General features: G+C 40.5%; 1 protein-coding gene and 1 long non-coding RNA gene across 8 annotated transcripts in view; both read right to left on the reverse strand.

Moving 5' to 3' along the window:
- LOC309496988 (stonustoxin subunit alpha-like) overlaps positions 1–21,008 on the reverse strand; it is a 253,685-nt gene that overhangs the window by 200,230 nt on the left and 32,447 nt on the right. The gene's annotated exons all lie outside the window — the stretch shown is intronic.
- On the reverse strand, positions 1,220–4,425 carry LOC309498089. Its single transcript, XR_014205845.1, has 5 exons — positions 4,054–4,425; positions 3,109–3,183; positions 2,922–3,003; positions 2,307–2,642; positions 1,220–1,783 (listed from the first exon to the last, which is right to left on the reverse strand). It is a non-coding gene; the product is annotated as an uncharacterized lncRNA (long non-coding RNA).

Below are 21,008 nucleotides of genomic sequence, written 5' to 3' on the forward strand. Positions count from 1 at the left end.
TTTCTAAAGTTATACTCCATAACTTAAAGTAAAATATAAGTATGCCACATTTATGTGCCTTATATGGGTGCAATAACAGAGTGGGATGTGGGCGATCCTTTTTCGCCTTCCCAAAGGAGAATAAAAGGTAACATCTTAAATATTGTAACCATTAACGTTAGACTCCCGGTAACTTTAGCTTGTTTACTATTGTCATTGTAATCTCGCTAGCCTAGGCTAACGTGCCACATAGCTAGACCATATAGCTAAAAACACAGTTCAGATACACTTATCAGAGAAGACATGTAAAACGCTTATCTCTATGGTGCTGTACTCAGGTTTAAGCATTTAACATGGATTTGTTCATGAACGAGTTAGTTACTTTGCATAAAGCACCTCTCATTTTAACCTTAATATTACACAATGAAATGTCAAGTAACATAAAAACAAAATACATTTGGTCCCACTATGAAATACCACATGAAGAATAAGCCTGACACAGCATTCTGATGATGTATTTTATTAAAATATTAATCAACACAGGAGACAGAAATGGCTTCATAATGTGAGGAGGGGAGATCTGTCCTCCCACATGACAAAAACAGAGGCAGAAAGGGGAGGATATGTGGTCTGTGAAGATCATTTCAGGCCAGAGGACCTAATATCAAAAGTATGGTCAATATTGGTCTCCATTAATTAAATATAAGCAGGTTTGCACTTTATCAGTAATAACAATGTATTGTATAGACAGAGACTGATAAACATTGTGTTAATGTAGTAATGTGTAATGTACTGTATAAAGTTACCTTTTTTTTTAAGGGTAAAAGAAAGCGGCTGGCTCCCAAAGCCATCCCTGTCCTTTATCGGTGGCACACCCCTGTACAACAGGAAGGAGGTACCCAAATACAGTAAAAAAAAAAAAAGCCCATAGAAAAGGGATTCACAATCATATTCATGGACCCCCTGCCCCCTTATGTTTCGTTTTCTTTCTTTTCAAGCACATGACAGTGAATAAGTGTAATTAAAAGTTTTTTAACTTTAAATATTGTGCATTGTTCTTTATCATCTTTTCAATGATTTATTCGGTCAGGTTTACAGAGCAGGAACAGATATACAACATGTAGATTTCACCAAAACTGTATGCATCAATACTGTGTGTAATATGATTAAAGATTCTGAGGTACATACCAGTGTTCATGAAGTGGTGACATTGCAAGACACTCCACAGTGTCAAGTGGTTGTGGCAGAGTTACTTGATGAGAAAGACAAGGTGAAATGGCATTAGTGATCGCTGCATATCCAACATGATGCTTTACTTACAGAAACTGTATCATATTAACATCCTATAATATATTTACAGAAAATCAAGGAACTTAAAAGGCTCCTGCAGGGAGAGAGGGCCAAAATGCGGCAGCTCAAGTTCCGTATGAACTTTAAAATAAGAAAACTCCAAAAACAGTACGTAAGCAGTGTAATAGCACAAGTCGTGATATTAAAATGTAGTGTACATAACTGTAAATATTCCAGTCGTTTTACTTGCAGACTGCAACATCAGCAGACAGCAGGAAAGAGCAGGGAGTCTTATCAGCCACTGGCCACTGACTGCCTTCCAAAGGCAACCAAAGATTTCTTTGATATGCAAATTGCCATGGGCAGGGTGGCCAAACATGGCCAGAGATACAAGACCAGCGAGAAGGATTTGGCAGTCCAACTGTTCCACCACAGCCCAAGGTGCTACTCTGAACTCCAGAGAGTATTTAAGCTGCCCAGTAAAACAACTCTAAGGAGGCACGTAATGGGCAGCCTGGGGGGCTTTGATGTGAGTTAAAAACATAACGCATTGACACACCCTCTACTCATCCCACATGAACTTGCGCTATTCTAACATCATGAGTGCACAAATCCAAATACACGTTTGCAACTTTAGTATAATCATGAATGTCAAAGCAGAGTATGCAAGAATTAACACAGAGCAATACTTCCATTTATTCTGTAGCCTGGATTTCTGCATGGTGTTCTTGCAAAAATTAAAGCAAAAACAAAGACCATGACAAAGGAAGAGAAGATGTGTTCCCTTGTGCTGGACGAGATGTCTATAAAAGGCCACCTTGACTACAACAGGAAAACAGACTCGATTGATGGTCTTACACCGGATGGCTCCCAGGCTCGTCAGGCTATGGTGTTCCTGGTTAGGGCCATAAATGGAAAATGGAAGCAGGTCTGCAAAATATAAATGGGCACAATGTACAAACAGTACAGTAAACATTTGGAAGCATCCACAAAGTTCAGAAACACTACTATGCGTTTACACTCAGAAGAGTACATACATGTACAAATATTAAAAACATCTTTCCTCCCTTACACTTCACCTTTTAGGCAATCGGCTATTTCCTGTGCAAATCTGCCATGCCAGGTGACGAGATTGCCAGGAAACTGAGGGAAGCCATCACCCGCCTCGACAGTGCTGGACTGAATGCATGTTGTGTATTACATAGTGAAAAAACAAAATTCCAAAATAAAAGGTGATTGATCCTTAATAACTTACATCTTACTTTCAGGTCAAATGCATTGTCTGTGACCAGGGGTCCACAAATGTGAAGGCCATGAGAGCCCTTGGTGCTTCCTTGGACATCAATGAGGATGGCAATGGATCACACTGCATCCTACAAAGACAAATTCCCCTCATATTTGATGTTCCACATCTTGTAAAATCAATCCGGAACAACTTTAAAAGACATTCACTGAATGTAAAAGAAACTGTAACAACATTTTAAAATTCACACTCACTTTCATCACTGTAATGATTACAATCATTGTAATTATGTCCTCTAAGGTTGGGGGACATGATCTGACATGGAGACACCTGGAAGATTTTTTTAACCAGGACAAAAGAAGTGTCATCCGGATGGCTCCTAAACTGACAGAGCGGCATATTCACTTGCCTCCATTCACCAACATGAGGGTCAAACTGGCCACTCAGGTCTTCAGCCACTCCGCAGCAGCTGGTACAGCTACACAACTTATCTAAAACAAAAACACAAAAAATATATAATACACTGAGAAACATCTGATAATTCTCCCCTGACATTTACAAGGCATGCAGACCATGGTGCTCCACCATAAACTCACAGAGGATGCTCTTCACACAGCCAAATTTGCAGAGGACATGGATAGGCTCTTTGACATCCTCAATTCCAGGTGGAACTAAAATACACAAGAACAAACAAAATACACAAACATGGTTCTATTAAAGTGTGAACAGTGTGTGTACATGTATCATTCAAACTGAGGTCATAAATTGTGAGATTGTGTGTAGGCTACTTCTATAAATCACCAAAATTAAAATGGTTCCGCAGGAGCATGAGAGACAGTAAATGGTGGAGGAGGCCGCTTTGTGCCAACACCACCAGGCTCCAATATCCCCAGAACAGCATCAACTGGATAAAGTCCTGGAAATTTGGGTAAGCCTTGGGGTAAACTCCAAGGTGAGTTACTAAGATGAGTATGGTACCTTAAAACTCACAGAACCAATCCTTTAAGGTCTGGAAAAATACCACCATGCCAGATGGGACTGGTGACCAGCATCCAGAGTATCCTGATGCTTCACCAGCAGCTGATGTCAGAGGGGGTGAAATATCTTTGCACATCCAAGCTCAACCAAGACTGCCTGGAGGTATTAAAGCTGATTTTAGTGATGTTCTGCCTAGGGTTGGGCCGATGGACGTTTAGCTGGCGTCGCAGTTGTGATATAGCCTATGACAAGAGCTGAGCGCGTCCGTCTTTGGTACAGCGCAAAAGCACAGGTTGAATATGGCAGTTATGTCACATCACTGTACATTCGCTCCTTAGTGGTCAGCTGCTGCAGAGCGTGCCGAAATCGAAATTGCTGATGAGATAAAGAGGAAAATATCTAATGGAAAATGAGAATGTTACATAACCACCTCCCCTCTGATGTCATCGTCCATCACGATGTTTCACAGTAGACATCGTCTGATGCCATATTGGAAGACAACGCCCAACCCTAGTTCTGCCCCAAGCAGTTGAGTACAGTTATACAGACAACAATGCACTTACCTCTCTTTGTAGAACCTGTTCTCAGTCATCAGAGGAAAGGGAGGACACCGCTTTCACCCCACTGCCAGGGAATTTGCTGCAGCACTAAGGAGTGCATCAGTGGCCAACATCATCAGCTTGCAGGGCAGTGCTACAAACTGCATTCCTGATAATGCCACTCAGTTGTTGCAGTCTTCTCCTGTGAAATGCAGTGAGCAGGTATGGCCAGTGTATAACTCTTTATTACTGGAAGGGTACACACAATAATATCATGACAATCCCAATCATGTAACACCAAAATAATTAAGCCTCCCCAATACTTTAGTAAACGGTTGTAGTTGTTACACAAAATCTGCAATTCTGCTGAAATGTTGATTTCATTTTTGTTTAACAATCCAAAGACACACCTCTCTTTTGTGCTCCTGAAGCAACATAATGATTGGGTGAAATTGTTTATTACTTGGTCATTTAATTACAACCTGCTGGATTAAAATGCAACTTTATCTTAAAGTGCTCTTTTTGTGCCCTAGAGTGAATGTGAAAATGAAGAGCTGGATAAAGAGCAAATAATGGTTAATGAGCAGGTGATCACTGATTATGACTTGATATGATCCAAAATGTATAGATGTTTTCTTTAATATTTAAGAATTCACTAAATTCGATATTTCTCATTGTAGGACATACCGGATATGGACAGTTGTGAAAAGGAGGCACTTGCCTATGTGTCTGGCTGGGTCGCACGGAAAGTGGCTCAAGAGCCATCAGTGAGAGAGTGTGGAGAATGCGAAAGTTTGCTCGTGCGGAGAAATGACGCCGAGCACAACTACCACGCTCTGGCGGAGGATGATGCCTTCATTGCAAAAAAAAAATACACCACCACATCTAGGCTATTTCAGCCATCTTCCTTACTAAAGGAATGTATTTGCAAATGGGAGGGCGTCATTAAAAAGATCCCCCCCAAAGCATGGGCAAAAAAAAAACTAACGGCGAGACTGAAGACCTCGCTCAGGGACAGTGGTGTGTTCGCCGACCTCCACCGCATTCACCCTGCCCACTCAAATGCCATCGAAAAGGTGGCCTTAAAAAAATATATGTGATGTGCAGGATGGGGGCAGAGCTCAGAGCTCGCAACCAAACTTCACTTAGTAAAAAAAAAACCGACACCACAGCACAGCGGAAACTGACGTGCTTTACCAATTAAGCATGGTCAAAATAAATACTCAATTTGTACAACTACAACTGGTCTGCATCTTCATTTAAGTTGTTCCACACAAATTAGGTATTTAACAGTTATCTAGAGTCAATTCGATTTTACGTTTCTGCTTATCATTAATGGCAGCTAAGTTAGCGTTAGCTATGTAGGAAAGCTGGCTAACTAGCTACGCCGTACCTTGATAACACAACATACTTTGTGCCTTTTACTTAGAATGTAAGGTAACATATTTGTGGTAGATATAAAATGCTTTAACTACCTTGGTAGTCCGGTGTTTTCGCGTTGTTATCACCCTCTTCCATGTGGATTCCATCTGATCTTGCACACACCAGAACTCGCTGTCACCAAATCGTCTCCGCTGTCGCAAAACCTCAACTGTGCGCATGCGTCAGTGGAACCAGACGATAGGCTTAAATGTTTCCCGGCTTGACTGATGATTGGCTTTCCAGCGGGAGGGGCGGGACATGTGCATACAACCGCCATCTTTGCCGTTACGGGTTTTCCTTATATAGTTGTATTGAGGATTGAGGAAGTGGCATGTCTCATAATAAATAGTCTCTGGCAAAGGTCAAGATGGAGGAGCATCACTTGTGGAGTCCCTCAAGGTTCAGTATTGGGACAAATATTGTTCCTGTTGTACATTAATGATCTGTGCTATGTATCGTCTAAACTTAAATTTATATTATTTGCCGATGTAAGGCCTGTGAAATTGGTCCAATGGAGGTTTTCCAATAACACAGGGAAGGTCTCACGTGCTCTGTCCTCACTCATGCGAAGTATTGGTTGGTTAAATGCAATATATATTAATCATATATTTACTCGTTTATTTCATCTGACTCCATAAATGAAAAGGTTTTAATGATATATCTGTGGATCATTAATCATGAGTGAATGTTTGACTATTCCGTTTAACTCTTCAATGGAAATAATATCAAAGTCAGTTAGAATAATCAAATGTAACAATTTATTATGTCAGGTAAATGTATCATGCCAATTTCATAATCAATTCAAAGATAATCGGTACAAAACATCAAATGCTCTGGAATAGAGAGAAGATGCAAACGCAACATTAAGAAATACGTGAGGCTGAGAGATCTATATCTCTCAGCCTCACGGACCGATCTGAAATACAGAAAAAGGCCCCGATCTGCCTGCTGTACTCCATTAAATAGCCAGACCTCTTTCACATGTAAACATGTGCTAACAATAGTAAATTTGCATTCTGAGGTACACTGTAGCACCTCTTGGGGGGGTGTGACCATTTGCTTGAGAGATCAACCCCTCCTTGTATGCTAGTTATCCATAAACCTTCAAAAACCTTATTACCTTGTGTTTTACTTATTCTGAGATGAGAGAATTGTACCAGTCGCACTGTGACATTTTAAACGATACCAAACATGAATATACTCTGTGATAATCATTCACATTAAACTGTACATTTTCTTGGGTGAAATCAGGTAGTCACCTGAGCATGAGAGAGAGGGGGTGAGGGGAGAGGGAAGGAGATGCAGATTAGATGACTCGGGGGTGAGACTTTCGTCTCGATGGTGCATGAGAGCCAGTTCAAATGCTAATCTCCAGAGAGGTCCTTTTGTTCTCTCAGGGCCTGGTCACCCCCAAAACAGACTGTCTAGAATCTCCTAATTTATCAATTCTTACACCGACGACACCACAATCTTATACTCAGGCAAAAATCTTCAGCTACTTGTGAATGAGATCACAGCGGAGATAGAGAAACTTAAACAATGGTTCTAATTGTTCTAATTAATTTTAAATATAATGAAAATAAAAGTGATGTTATTTGGAAAACGTAAGGAGGATGTACAGTTTCAAATCAAAATTAACAAAGTTGAAATAGAAAGAGTAAAAGAGTATAAATTCCTAGGAGTGATTCTTAGACACAATATTAGCTGGAGACCACACATAAAGAGCATACATACTAAATTAGCAAAAAATATTGCTATTATGGCCAAGTGTAGATATCTATTGGACCAACAAGCTATCCTTATCTTGTACTATTCGCTCATACTTCCTTACCTCAGTTACTGCACGGAGATTTGGGGAAATACCTACAGTAGCCATCTAGAGACTGTTTTTAAACTACATAAAAAGCTATTAGGATAGTGCACAACGTTGAGTTCAGGGACCATACTAACACACTGTTTATAAAATCTAACCTTCTAAAACTTGAAGATTTAATAAAACTAAAAGTGCTTTTGATTGTATTTAAAGCTAGAGCTAACCAACTTCCTAGCAACATCCAACAATTAATCATCAACAGAGAAGGCGGATATAATTTGCGGGGAACGCTTAATTTTAAGGTGCAGTGTGTTCGTACTTCCCTCAGGAGCCAATGTGTCACTCGAAGAGGTGTGAACTTATGGAATGACTTAAGTGATGAATAAAAATTTTTTTTGTAAATTTTCATCAATTCAAAAAACAATATAAGATAAGTATCTTAACGCAATATGTCAAATGTAACCACTAAGCAGGATTTCTGTCACTGTCTATTAAAGGAGTCATAATGTTGTTTTAACTTTGGTACCCAATGCTCTATTATAGTCTTTCAGGCACTTCTAAAAAAGAAAAGTGGAAAAAAAATCACCACAGAGCCCCTCAGACCCTTATTTCTAAAGGCATTATTGTCTCGCGAGATCTGATGCGATGTTTTGGCTGTCGTGGACGGTCATTATAATAATGCAAATGAGGGGCGCGTTGATTGGTTGCAGGAAGGAGGGGGGTTGACACCGCAGGTAACTTCAGCATCATTACAAACTGACATGGCGCAAGTTGTCAGAACCCGACCCGGCCGCGACATACAGTATGGGATTCAACCGTACATGTTTGAGCCGGACTCTGAACCAGAGCTGGAAAGGGAAGATGTAGAGTTGTTGGATGCACGTCTACATCAAGATGTCTCTGAATGGTAAAGACAATCATTTTGACTGAGACATACATTAACATCAGTTCGAGCAAAAACGTGTGTTGCTATTTTCTCCCACATAAATGTACCTTTTATTTAATGTAGATTACATTAACGGAGATGTAGTTTTTTTTTTTAATCAGCTTACAGTGGTTTTGAGATTTTTACTATCATGTGGTGTTTTTGCCTTGTTTCACGTTGTGGTTATTTAGACATTCAATATGTTTCTTCTTTAGACATGCAACGTGATGTTATACTTGCATTTAAACAGTTTTAGCCACTGAGCATGGACTCCTGTACCGTCACTACTGTAGCTGCTAGTGTAAAACAAAGTCGAAAGATGTGGCTAGCATTCATAGAGTCCATTCCCCGTGTTTACCTCGAAGGTAACGTTACATACAATAGCCGCATTAGCTGTTAGCTGCTATTTGTTAACCACAGTAGAGCAATAAAAACACAGTCTTACCTTTTCAATTTCTGGCAAGCCCTGATGGTTGGGATGGCACCTTTTCCCAAACGGAGCTTCGAGGCCAAGTTCGCCTGATACTGCCCCAAATTTGTAAATGATTCCGGTGTAAAATGTTTAGCACACACACCTAACGATACGCCACTTGAAAGAGTTGTTGGGACAGCGTCATTAAAAATGAATTTCCTCCACTGTTCCCTGATAGTTTCGTCCGTTTTTGGTAGATAAAACACATTTGCATGTTGTTTGTGGCAGTCACCCACAGAGCATCTCAAGTGTAAGCTACACTCGGTTTCTCCATCTTTCTCGAGTCAACTAAACTGAATCTGAGGGGGAGAGGGGCGGGCTTCCCGCGGCATAGGTTTGCGGTGTCCATATTTGGTATATCCTCCCCCGTCTTGACGTCAAGAAGGGGAAGAAATCAAAATCTCGTTTTTTCGTGCGCGTGCACGTGGCCTATTTTACAAACCCCGAGGTAAACAAACGCTTCACTTTTAAATATCGGCTTCCCGGCCAGTGTATAATCATTATGCAATCATAACATACATTGATTCTCGTGGAAAAGTGAAATTTCTACATTATGACTCCTTTAAAATGAGTATAATATATCATATCATGCTGATACAACTACTGTCACCAATGTCTCCACATGATCTGTCATAATTAAAATTAGGAAATTGAGTTAAACGAACGCCGTTTATTGCCATTGTCATTACTATTGCGACACACGATAGACAAAAGAGAATTAGGGCAGACGAGACATGGACCTGTCGGGTGAAGGGCTCCCTCCTCCAGACTGGCTCATGAAACATCGTCTTCTTAAGCGCATCACACAGCAAAGGATGCAAACATCGCCCACCAAGACAATTATTTAGGGTAGCTGGGCGGGCCTGTTGGATGGGGGCTAAGACCCACTCCCGACTGGCCCACACCCTGGCTTTTTAATGCACAACACAAGATAGGGTACACATCATAATCAAAATGAATGTTGTAAATGTACACCCAGTTGCTCTGGAGATGGTAATGACAACAAGGTGATAACAAGATAAAATATGTATAAGAAAAATTATATTTCTACACAATACTGTTAATAATGGTGATACCAGTGAATTTAATACTTGCATAATAGAATTGATAAAAATTATAATAAACATATGATTAACCAAAAATTACTATAATAATAATAAAAATAATAATTGAAAGAAGTGAATAATATGGAGACTGGTCATGTCAGTTATGATTGTTGTTGTTTTTTGCTAACATCAGGTGTAAATTTTCTAGTAGTATGCAGGATTCTGTGTTATGTTATCCTTCACGACATAATGCCTTATGGAAGAACTTATTAATACAGATGTAGTCATGCTGCTTGTACAATAGATGTATAACTCAAACATTGTACAGTTATCTCTATAAGCTTGTGACAATATACGTTTGATGTGGAATGCAGCTACTAGCTCTTACCATGTCAAATGCTGCAATTTGTAACGTCCATATTACTGATTGTATGGTTGGAAATGTAACTCATAAACAGGTGCACGCTCGTGGTTGTGTGTGCCTGGGTATGAAAATGATATACTTGAATTTAGCATATTTTATGGTAACCTTATCAATGTAACATAAATTGTTAAATGCAGTGTTATTAGTTGAGTTACAATTGGGAATACAAATGTGAAATCCATGAGTACTGAGAGTATTGAACATAGGGGAAGGCGCACATAAGCTTCCTTGCTTCAGCCTACTCCTTTTGAGCTTCCATTACTGTGTAAGTTTATGACTTCTGTAACAAACATGATTGTGAACAGCTCAAATAAACTAAACTAAAAAAACTAAAAACTAAACACTTCACTGTGTTTCACTGATGTAATGACGCAGTGACGTGCACTTGCTAGCTTGTTCCATTTACGTGTTCTCCGAAAGCTCAATAATCAATAATTTGACACAAAATATTGATTTAAAAAGGAGTTTATTGATTTAAAAACGATTATATTGCCTGAGTGAACAGAACTGCGTCCATGGCAACGCTCTGTTTTCATGGCAACGGTGTGTTATACTTCATCTATTATCAAGAAATAACACACCGGAATTCAACCAAGCCATGTGATACATTCAGAACTATTTGTTAAAGACTTGTCCTATCTCACAAACAAGATTTTTTTAATTTCCCCAACTAGGCTTTTTTACCCTATTGAGCAAAATGATCCTTCAGTCTTTCTCTCCACATTTTGAACATAATGTGTTTGTGTGTGCTATATGTGTGTATGTTATTGCATTCAACACAAGTGGAGCTGGCATCTTTTCCATTGACACTTTTTATTTAGAAAAAATTAATTGACAAATTGTCAAATTGACCCACAACATAATAGGAGTGTTAAGCTTATTGACTGGTAACATTCTAGCTGTTAAAATTCAGGAAATGGGGATTCAGAGACACTGATATCTCAATTGACAGACAAGTGACATCACAAAAGAGATAGAACTCCACGCTACTTTCCTCGAGAAAATGACAGAGCCGAGGAAAGGCCTCAAAGGTTCACACACACAACGAGTCTATACCAGCCCAGCCAGCACTAAACAATACGATTATATCTTTTTATGACATCATCAGATTTAAAAAAATAAACTGTCAAATAAAATAATTTCTCACCTGTCACCCATGCAAAAACTTGCGTGAATCTCTATTACATCGAGAGACATTTCTTTTTGACATTATGGGGCAAGTTGCCTAAAGTAAAAAAAAAAAAAAAAAAAGTATTAAAGTATATATTATTTTAAGTATAGAAATATTATATTAAGTAAAAAAAAGCATCTCTAGAAAACACACACATGTATATATTTATTTGATACCCTACTAAACTTGCAAATTATTTATTAAATTAAAATAACTATTTTTAATATACATTACTTGTTTGGTTTGTTCAGCTTCATCACTGGTCTGGTCAGCATCATCATTTGTCTGTTCAGCATCATCACTGGTCACACAGGTATTAATGTGTGTAGTCAGAATCAGTAGTGGATAACTGACTCCACATCTCTGGCATTTCTCTTTTGGCATTTCATTAAAAGATTCAGATTCAGGTGGCAGAGCAGTGGTGTCAAGTTCTATTTGTAGTGGAGCAATGTATAGAACTCCTTTAAATCCATTTGTTGCCGTCTTCAGATGCTTGGCATTGTACCCACTTTCATCCGGTGGAATAAGAGTAATGCCGCGTTCCAGGCAACCTGTAACCCGTGTTTTTCCAACTCGTAACTGGGAGTACATCGATCTAGTACGAGTTCACGGGTGGGAAGTCACGGGTTTGATTGCCATTCCAGTGCACTTTCACGGGTATCCACCTTATTCCCGGAAGTAGCACTGGGTGGCGCCATCCGCGTAATCTCACTTCCTGGTTTAGCTACTTAGCGCTTTGTTTTTGCCCTGGTCCAATCTGTTATCTGTCTTGATATAAGTAGATAGACTATAATATTATAGCCAAATGCGTTGACCTATGGTTATTAACAACTGCTGCAACGTACTAAAGTACATTTCACTTGAAGCTTTTGAAACAATGCCACAATCAAATTATTTAATAGCTGTGTCTTTCTAATAGCTATTACTTAGTTATGAAGATGTGCACAAACTACATGTAAAGTTTGAAACATTATTACACCACAGTTTGTTTGCTTAATCACCAGATACATTTGCAGTGTATAGCCAACAGATGAGAAAAAAATAGCCACGAACTGGTGTAGAAAGAAAGTAGAGCCTCAACTAGATGAACAAGAGGGTAACGTTAGCTTAGCTAACTGCTAGCTGCAATTTCTTATGGTTTGATCTCTAACACAAGTAATGGCTGTAAAATAAATCCAGCGACTAAATTCTAGAGGACCATAGCTTTCAAACAAGGTATAGCATGTGTATGTGTCCTGTAGTGAGACCATTACAACATTAGATGTTTGTGGCTAATGTAGGCTAAACACTACACATCGGCCGGGCTGCGATCAGACAGGCAGACGGGTCATATAAACACCTAAAAGTCGTTTAAAAATTACCCCGAGAAACAGTGTATTGCTGTGCTGTTGGTACACACGTACATAGCACATTTGGCACAAATTAGCTTATCTTATGTGACATTTTATCAGTAAGACTTCTTTGCAGTTCTCCTCGAAATTGAATGAGGGTCCGCTAAACCGGAAGTTGGTTTACAACGGAAGTACTGGACAGAAGTAAAAGTGGGCGGGGCGGAATAAGGTGAATAAGGTTGGAAAAACACGGGTTACAGGTTGCCTGGAACGCGGCATAAGCTTCCGGGAGCCCCATCCTCCTTAAAATAAAAGTAAATAAAAAAGACCATTGTACAAAAATATAGAAAAATACAAAATGCTATCTGTATTTTTGAGATCAGGGTCAGTTTTTACTAAATGTTTTGTCCCTGGTGATTACCTGAAGATTTATAGAGAAGCCAACCCCCCTTTATTTCCTGAAATTTGGGGTACATCTCCTTCAGTCGGGCACATATCTAAAAATACAAAACCGCCAAACAGGGTAGCCTTATCATTAAGCCTTTATTGTCAGTATAGCACACTGAAATAAGTGTGCAAATAAATACATAAATCCACTATATCCACATAAATGGGCAAGGAGATAAATCATTTAATAAAGAAAACATGTTGGGGGAAATTAGAAAAAATGTTAAAGGAAATGCTAAACTGAAAGTTGTCTCTTCCTTTTAACCGTTTATTCATTTTTTTAATGTAGTTTTTCATGTTTTTATTTTTCCTTGGCACATGCAAATGAGAGGGTGTCAATCAAACATAAGCCGGTCTCTGTGAAACCATTGGCTGACAGTTATATTAACAGTTTACTGTACAAGCGAGATAGTGGCAGAAGCTCATATACAGCAAGTCAGCCTGCCCACAAGGCATTTACTAATTTTGCAAATATCATTCATTTGAATGAATGATTGAACGTTTATATTTTTGGACTGTGATTGGAATTTGCAGATGGTCCCTTTAGCAGCCTAAGCGAATATGCAGTGAATATCAAAACTGAAATAATTTTACTGCTTTTTTTTAGCAGACAAATGGATCTACACCCACATCAAATGTAGCTGCTAACTAACCTAAAGCGTGTATAGATGCATCCACTCTGAAGAGAATATAATCAGCGGATAGCATAGCTACTACTATTTTCAACGTTGTCAGCCAATGGTGGGATATAGAATGCCTTCTGATGTTTGATTGACACCCTTCATTTGCATGTTGCACCAAGGAAAAATAAACACGGAGATACATTAAAAAATGAATAAATGTCTTGAAGGAAAAAATGAAACCTTTCAGCTTAGAGTTTCCTTTAACTTGTTTTCTTTAATTTCCAACATTGGTTTTATTTATTTATCTCCTGGCACATTTAATTATTTATACTTTTATTTTTGCAGGAATATGTTGATTTATGTATTATATATATTTATCCATTTATATATTTATTTATTTGTTGTTATTGCAGGTTTCGTGTACAGTGTAGATCAAGCCGTACCGTCATCAGTTCTCAGTTCCACGCAACAGAAAAGTAGTAGTCATCTGCTACAGTTGTACGGATTATTACAACTATATTTAATCTCTTTCTCATCAAACAACCAGACTAATGAATGGCTCGACACAAACCGTACCGGGGGATATAGCATAGACAGAGCTTTCTTCTGCATACACACACATTTGTGTGCCCTGATTGAAATAGTTATCATATTAAATATTAATTTACGTTGCATCTGCTGTCACAACTACCCCTAGCCTACTTTTTTAGACAGAACCAACTGTGTTTATGTAATTTGTGTATTTGACAGTTTAAGCCCAATAAGACGCATAAGATAACAGTACTCACGCGCTGCAAGCTTCTGTAGATTGTACTTGCTCAGAACAGCAAACAAATGAAATGTTAATGCAATGTTATGCATTTATTTACACACACAAATTATAAACGTTCATGACTGCGAAAAACTACAGTGTCACGTGAGCGTAACTCTACCACTGTGTTAACGTGTGATGTGAATGTACATCTCGTTGTATGTTGAGACGGAGGAGCCAGAACTGCAACTGTTCACCGGAAAATGTCATCTGAACATCCACTTTTGTTCTTACCAACCAAAGGGAGAAAAGCATGGCAGTAAAGTGTTACAGCATTTACTGACCTCTCACAGCAGCATTAAATTGTGTAAATACATCTAAAAGCAACTTCAGAATGATGCTGCTTCTATGCCACCGATGCAGCGCAAGATGCCTTTGGTTAAAACTGACTTTAGTGTCAAACTAATTTTATTGACTAATTTAATTCTTACATTTATAAAATGGTTTTTAAATCTTTTAGATGGCAATAAATATAAAAATACTCTTCATCTCTGGCTTTATTGTTCAAAGTGTCTACCCTTGAATCGATTCTGCTTTGTGCCTCACTACAATGTAGCTTATGCAATTCTCTCCGCGCTGTCCAGTGCATCGCATATAGCTTTAGCACACAGATTTCAAGAGTTGGTCAGCTAAATAAAACAGCGGTGTGCACAATACGTAGGCTAGGGGTAGTTGTGAGAGCCAATGCCACATAAATGAATATTCAATAAGATAAATTAGTATTTCACAGCATGCAAATGTATCTGTACACAGAAGAAAGCTCTGTTCAGGTACGGTTTGTGTCGAGACATTTATTAGAAAGAGATTAAATGTAGTTGCAACTTGCAATAAACTGTAATAATCCGTACAACTGTATCAAATGACTATTATTCTTTCTGTTGTGCGGAGCTGAGTAAGAACTAGAGATGCGCGGTTGGCGGTTACAGCCGCGGACTCCGCGGATAAACCGCGGATTGGGCGGATGACGTGACGAAAAATTATATTTTAATTAAATTCGGGCGGGTGGCGGGCGGTTGAACCAATCAAATGAAAAATATATGTATACACAAATCAACGGATGGCGGATGAAAATTGGTCAAAAACGTTGGTGCGGATGGATGGCGGACGGAAGATGAGTTTTGTGATGCGGTTGCGGATGAAATAATAGCCCATCCGCGCATCTCTAGTAAGAACTGATGACAACACGGCTTGATTTTGGTGGACCAATCATCACAAAGGAGCGTTTTATTCCAAACCATGTAGAGATCTAATATTCAAGCTGTTTATCCATTTTGGTTTTATTTATTTTTCCATTTGGAGGATTAGAACAAATTGTGATGAAAATAAAAATATAAAAAGACAAGATTTGTTTATGTTCATGAGAAGGGTTGAATGTGTGATAAATGAACGGTTTCTTTGTTTTTCCGTTTAGAAGACAAAAACGAGAAAACAAATTATCCGAAGGTATACGGACTACAGATGTACTAATGAATTAATCTTAATCTCTGTTGCACTTAGCAAAAGACCATTTTAAAAGATGCAAGAGAGACATCCTTTACACTTACTTCTTCATAGGTGGCATTTTCCTCTAAATGCATCGTTTTTCGGCCCAACCCAGCTTGCACGTGGATGAGTTACTCACTCTCTTTAGGCGTTCGGTCAAAGAGGTGAGGCAGCAAATAAATGTTGACAGGCAATAGTTTAGCGGGTTTGCTAGTGGTTGTTGAAGTAATCCGCCTTTTACCCCGTCCTTTATTAAAAAAAAACAGGAAATGATCTATTGGCAAAAAAGTACAATAAAAAAATAATAATAACTACCATCAAATAATGGCATGTTTCTTTATGTAAGTATTAAATAAAAAATAAAGTAATTGCAAAACCGGGTCATCTCAGTTTGGATGGTGGCCCTCTGCTGAACAAGGTGCTGCTGAACAAGGTGCTGCTGAACAGGGTGCTGGTGAACAGGGTGCTGCTGAACAGGGTGCTGCTGAACAGGGTGCTGCTGAACAAGGTGCTGCTGAACAGGGTGCTGCTGAACAGGGTGCTGCTGAACAAGATGCTGCTGAACAGGGTGCTGCTGAACAGGGTGCTGCTGATCAAGGTGCTGCTGAACAGGGTGCTGCTGATCAGGGTGCTGCTGAACAAGGTGCTGCTGAACAGGGTGCTGCTGAACAAGGTGCTGCTGAACAAGATGCTGCTGAACAGGGTGCTGCTGATCAGGGTGCTGCTGAACAGGGTGCTGCTGATCAGGGTGCTGCTGAACAAGATGCTGCTGAACAGGGTGCTGCTGAACAGGGTGCTGCTGAACAAGGCGCTGCTGATCAGGGTGCTGCTGAACAAGATGCTGCTGAACAGGGTGCTGCTGAACAGGGTGCTGCTGAACAAGGCGCTGCTGATCAGGGTGCTGCTGAACAGGGTGCTGCTGAACAAGATGCTGCTGAACAGGGTGCTGCTGATCAGGGTGCTGCTGAACAAGGTGCTGCTGAACAGGGTGCTGCTGAACAAGGTGCTGCTGAACAGGGTGCTGCTGATCAGGGTGCTGCTGAACAAGGTGCTGCTGAACAGGGTGCTGCTGAACAAGGTGCTGCTGAACAAGATGCTGCTGAACAGGGTGCTGCTGATCAGGGTGCTGCTGAACAGGGTGCTGCTGATCAGGGTGCTGCTGAACAAGATGCTGCTGAACAGGGTGCTGCTGAACAGGGTGCTGCTGAACAAGGCGCTGCTGATCAGGGTGCTGCTGAACAGGGTGCTGCTGAACAAGATGCTGCTGAACAGGGTGCTGCTGATCAGGGTGCTGCTGAACAAGGTGCTGCTGAACAGGGTGCTGGTGAACAGGGTGCTGCTGAACAGGGTGCTGCTGAACAGGGTGCTGCTGAACAAGGTGCTGCTGATCAGGGTGCTGCTGAACAGGGTGCTGCTGAACAGGGTGCTGCTGAACAGGGTGCTGCTGAACAAGATGCTGCTGAACAGGGTGCTGCTGAACAGGGTGCTGCTGATCAAGGTGCTGCTGAACAGGGTGCTGCTGAACAGGGTGCTGCTGAACAAGGCGCTGCTGATCAGGGTGCTGCTGAACAGGGTGCTGCTGAACAAGATGCTGCTGAACAGGGTGCTGCTGAACAGGGTGCTGCTGATCAAGGTGCTGCTGAACAGGGTGCTGCTGAACAGGGTGCTGCTGATCAGGGTGCTGCTGAACAAGGTGCTGCTGAACAGGGTGCTGCTGAACAAGGTGCTGCTGAACAGGGTGCTGCTGAACAAGGTGCTGCTGATCAAGGTGCTGCTGAACAGGGTGCTGCTGAACAGGGTGCTGCTGAACAAGGCGCTGCTGATCAGGTGCTGCTGAACAAGATGCTGCTGAACAGGGTGCTGCTGAACAGGGTGCTGCTGATCAGGGTGCTGCTGAACAAGGTGCTGCTGAACAGGGTGCTGCTGATCAGGGTGCTGCTGATCAGGGTGCTGCTGAACAGGGTGTGCTGCTGAACAGGGTGCTGCTGAACAGGGTGCTGCCTGAACAAGATGCTGCTGAACAGGGTGCTGCTGAACAGGGTGCTGCTGATCAAGGTGCTGCTGAACAGGGTGCTGCTGAACAGGGTGCTGCTGAACAAGGCGCTGCTGATCAGGGTGCTGCTGAACAGGGTGCTGCTGAACAAGATGCTGCTGAACAGGGTGCTGCTGATCAGGGTGCTGCTGAACAGGGTGCTGCTGATCAGGGTGCTGCTGAACAAGGTGCTGCTGAACAGGGTGCTGCTGAACAGGGTGCTGCTGAACAAGGTGCTGCTGATCAGGGTGCTGCTGAACAGGGTGCTGCTGAACAAGATGCTGCTGAACAGGGTGCTGCTGAACAGGGTGCTGCTGAACAGGGTGCTGCCTATGAGGCGGAATCATGAAATGAATGCATATACTTTTTAAGTAATTTCAACATAACCATGCATGCACAAATTCATTTATATAACAGGGTTTTATTTTCTCACAAGCTATCCTTAACGCAATAAAAAAAAAAAAATACACAAAAAACCTGGCATTTTCCTGACTGGGACCAGCTGTACTGCCAGAGGTCAGCAATGACAACAAGTGCCTGGCTGACCTTACAACTTCACTGTCCTGTAAACACAGTTTAAGCAGAATAATTTTTATCTCGTTCATTATTGGTTTAACGGTCCACTGCTTTTAGCTAGATATCAGTTCAGGGCGCAGGGTAATAATGATAGTCTTTGAACACGACGGTCTGTGACAACTGTTTGTTGCAGTTCGGCGTGTGAATTAGCCATTAAATGTCTTACAATAAGCCTACATAATGCAATTGTCCTTTCAATATTAAAGTCTTCTCTACTGACTGATGACTGACTCAGTAATAAAGACTGTCTTTGCCGCCATCTAACATTACAGGACTTTTGGTGATTTTATTTAATGAAAGTTGCACTAATACATTTTATTTTTACTTTAATATGACTAATTGAGTGGTAATCGCTTTAGAAAAGCAATAAGGTACTCAAGGCTAGTGCTGTCTTGTGAATAAGTCACGTCTGAAGGGGTTGCCAGCACTCCGGTTCGCGTCGTATTCACGATACAGCACACCCTCTCGTACCTTATGCTTACATGTACGACGCAGTCTAGACCGGACGCGAACGGTGCGACGCGACCCGTGAAATCCCCAACAGCACACGGATTCCCCATCCTATTTCTGACCTAGTCCCAGCTCTTTGCAACAGTCGCTTCAAGCACTGTGTTGCGTCGCGCCGCTCGCGTCCTGTCTGTGTAACTTAGGCCTAGTAGACACGGTGGCGTTCTAATCAATTTTACACAAAATATACTTTAAAACAAACACCAGAGACCACTTAGACAAATGTCTCACGTGCTGAGAACACTAACCTAACATATAAACACAAAATCATTCATGTTTAAGAATCACTTACCTCCGGGCGATTCATGATCAGAGTCAGAGAGTGGCAACCTCTTGAAACACCACCACGTTCGCGCTGGAAAACTTCCGCAGTCCCCAATTGACCAAAATGCTCTGTTCGACTTTTCTGAGATCATCTACTCTTCCCTGTGGATGACCTGTGACCTAGATCTGAATTTTTGAGTTTGAATTTTTGACATTGAATTTTAGAAAACTGAATTTGAAGTTCTGAATTTCTTCATCTTGAAAACTTGAATCTGAATTTTTTTAAACTGAACATTTGTAGTATAAGAATTCAGAACAAAAAAAACTAGCTGTTTGAAAATACAGGTCTATAAAATTCAGCCATAATTTTTTTTTACTTTGTTCAATTTCAAATGTTCAATATTCGTTTAAAAAAAAAATCAAATTCAGAACTATTTAAACTACCACCTAAAATTCAATTTTGTTAGATTACACTTGCAAATAATTCAAATTTACACAATTCAAATTCAAATCATTTTGTCATAATATAAGCTCCATATCGGGGGCAAAACCTTGTGGCGAAGATTTCCTCATTCTCCCTCTCTGTAGATTATCCCCACCTCACTGGTCCATAGGTGTCAAATCAATTAAGAAATAGGGAAAGAATGAAACAACAATAGCAGACTCTGAAAACGATAAAATCCGTGTTTAAACAAATACTGCTAGAACCCTAGTGTTTAAACTGCTACAACCTTAGTGTTTGAAGAAATACTGCTCTCTGTTTTCTTTCTTACTCTGTGCAGATACAACTTGATGGCTGTCCCGAGACACATATGCAACGACCGCCTCACCTGCATATGAAGCCACAACCTCAAGAAGACAACTAGACCCACCGCTGAACGAACTATCACAAAATAAAAAGAAAAAAAATACACAACGCAGAGACTCACAACCTTCAGTCATCCATCGACATGATCAAGATTATCGCAAAATCCATCAAGACATTCTTGATCTTTCAACAAAAAAGCCTTTGCCTGCGCCTCGTCCATTAATGTATATAACGTTTGTAGGAGCCATTTGTGACATTTATGTTGAAGTTACTTTAATGACCCCTGCTGGTGAATCATGATCTTGCGGCCTTGGAAGGCCTTGGAACAGAAGGAGTTAAAATTGCACACCTGTGCCAGTTAGTGGCATAGAGGTAGACAAAGGAGGAATCCATGAGGGGGTTGGAAAGTTTTGGAATTGGATGTTTGAAATGAATGGACGCCAGCAGGCATATGGTTTTCAATTTATTTACTTGTCGGTTTATTTATCAGTTTAGTGACAGTTTATCGCATTGGAAGTATTGGATGGATTACTTCGTTCGTCATCCATATTTATGTTTTAGTTTTTACAAGTTTGAGTTTATTTATCGAGAGAATCAAATGCTATACTGGAATAAAACTAACAATCTATTGAAACCCCTGAGGCGTCCGAAGTGACTTACTGGAAGGCACTACAACGTTATATATAAAGCTTGCAGGACAACTTGGTTGGCATTGCCTTTTCAGCGTGTGGCGTGTGAGCGTGTGAACTGGTTGAATTGCGTGTGTCTTACGGCCAATGCGTGAGACTTGAGAACCCTAGATAAATAAAGCATCGCAATGTTTCT

This window comes from Leuciscus leuciscus, assembly GCF_965113295.1.
Source record: "Leuciscus leuciscus genome assembly, chromosome: 4".
Classification (NCBI taxonomy): Eukaryota; Metazoa; Chordata; class Actinopteri; order Cypriniformes; family Leuciscidae; genus Leuciscus; species Leuciscus leuciscus.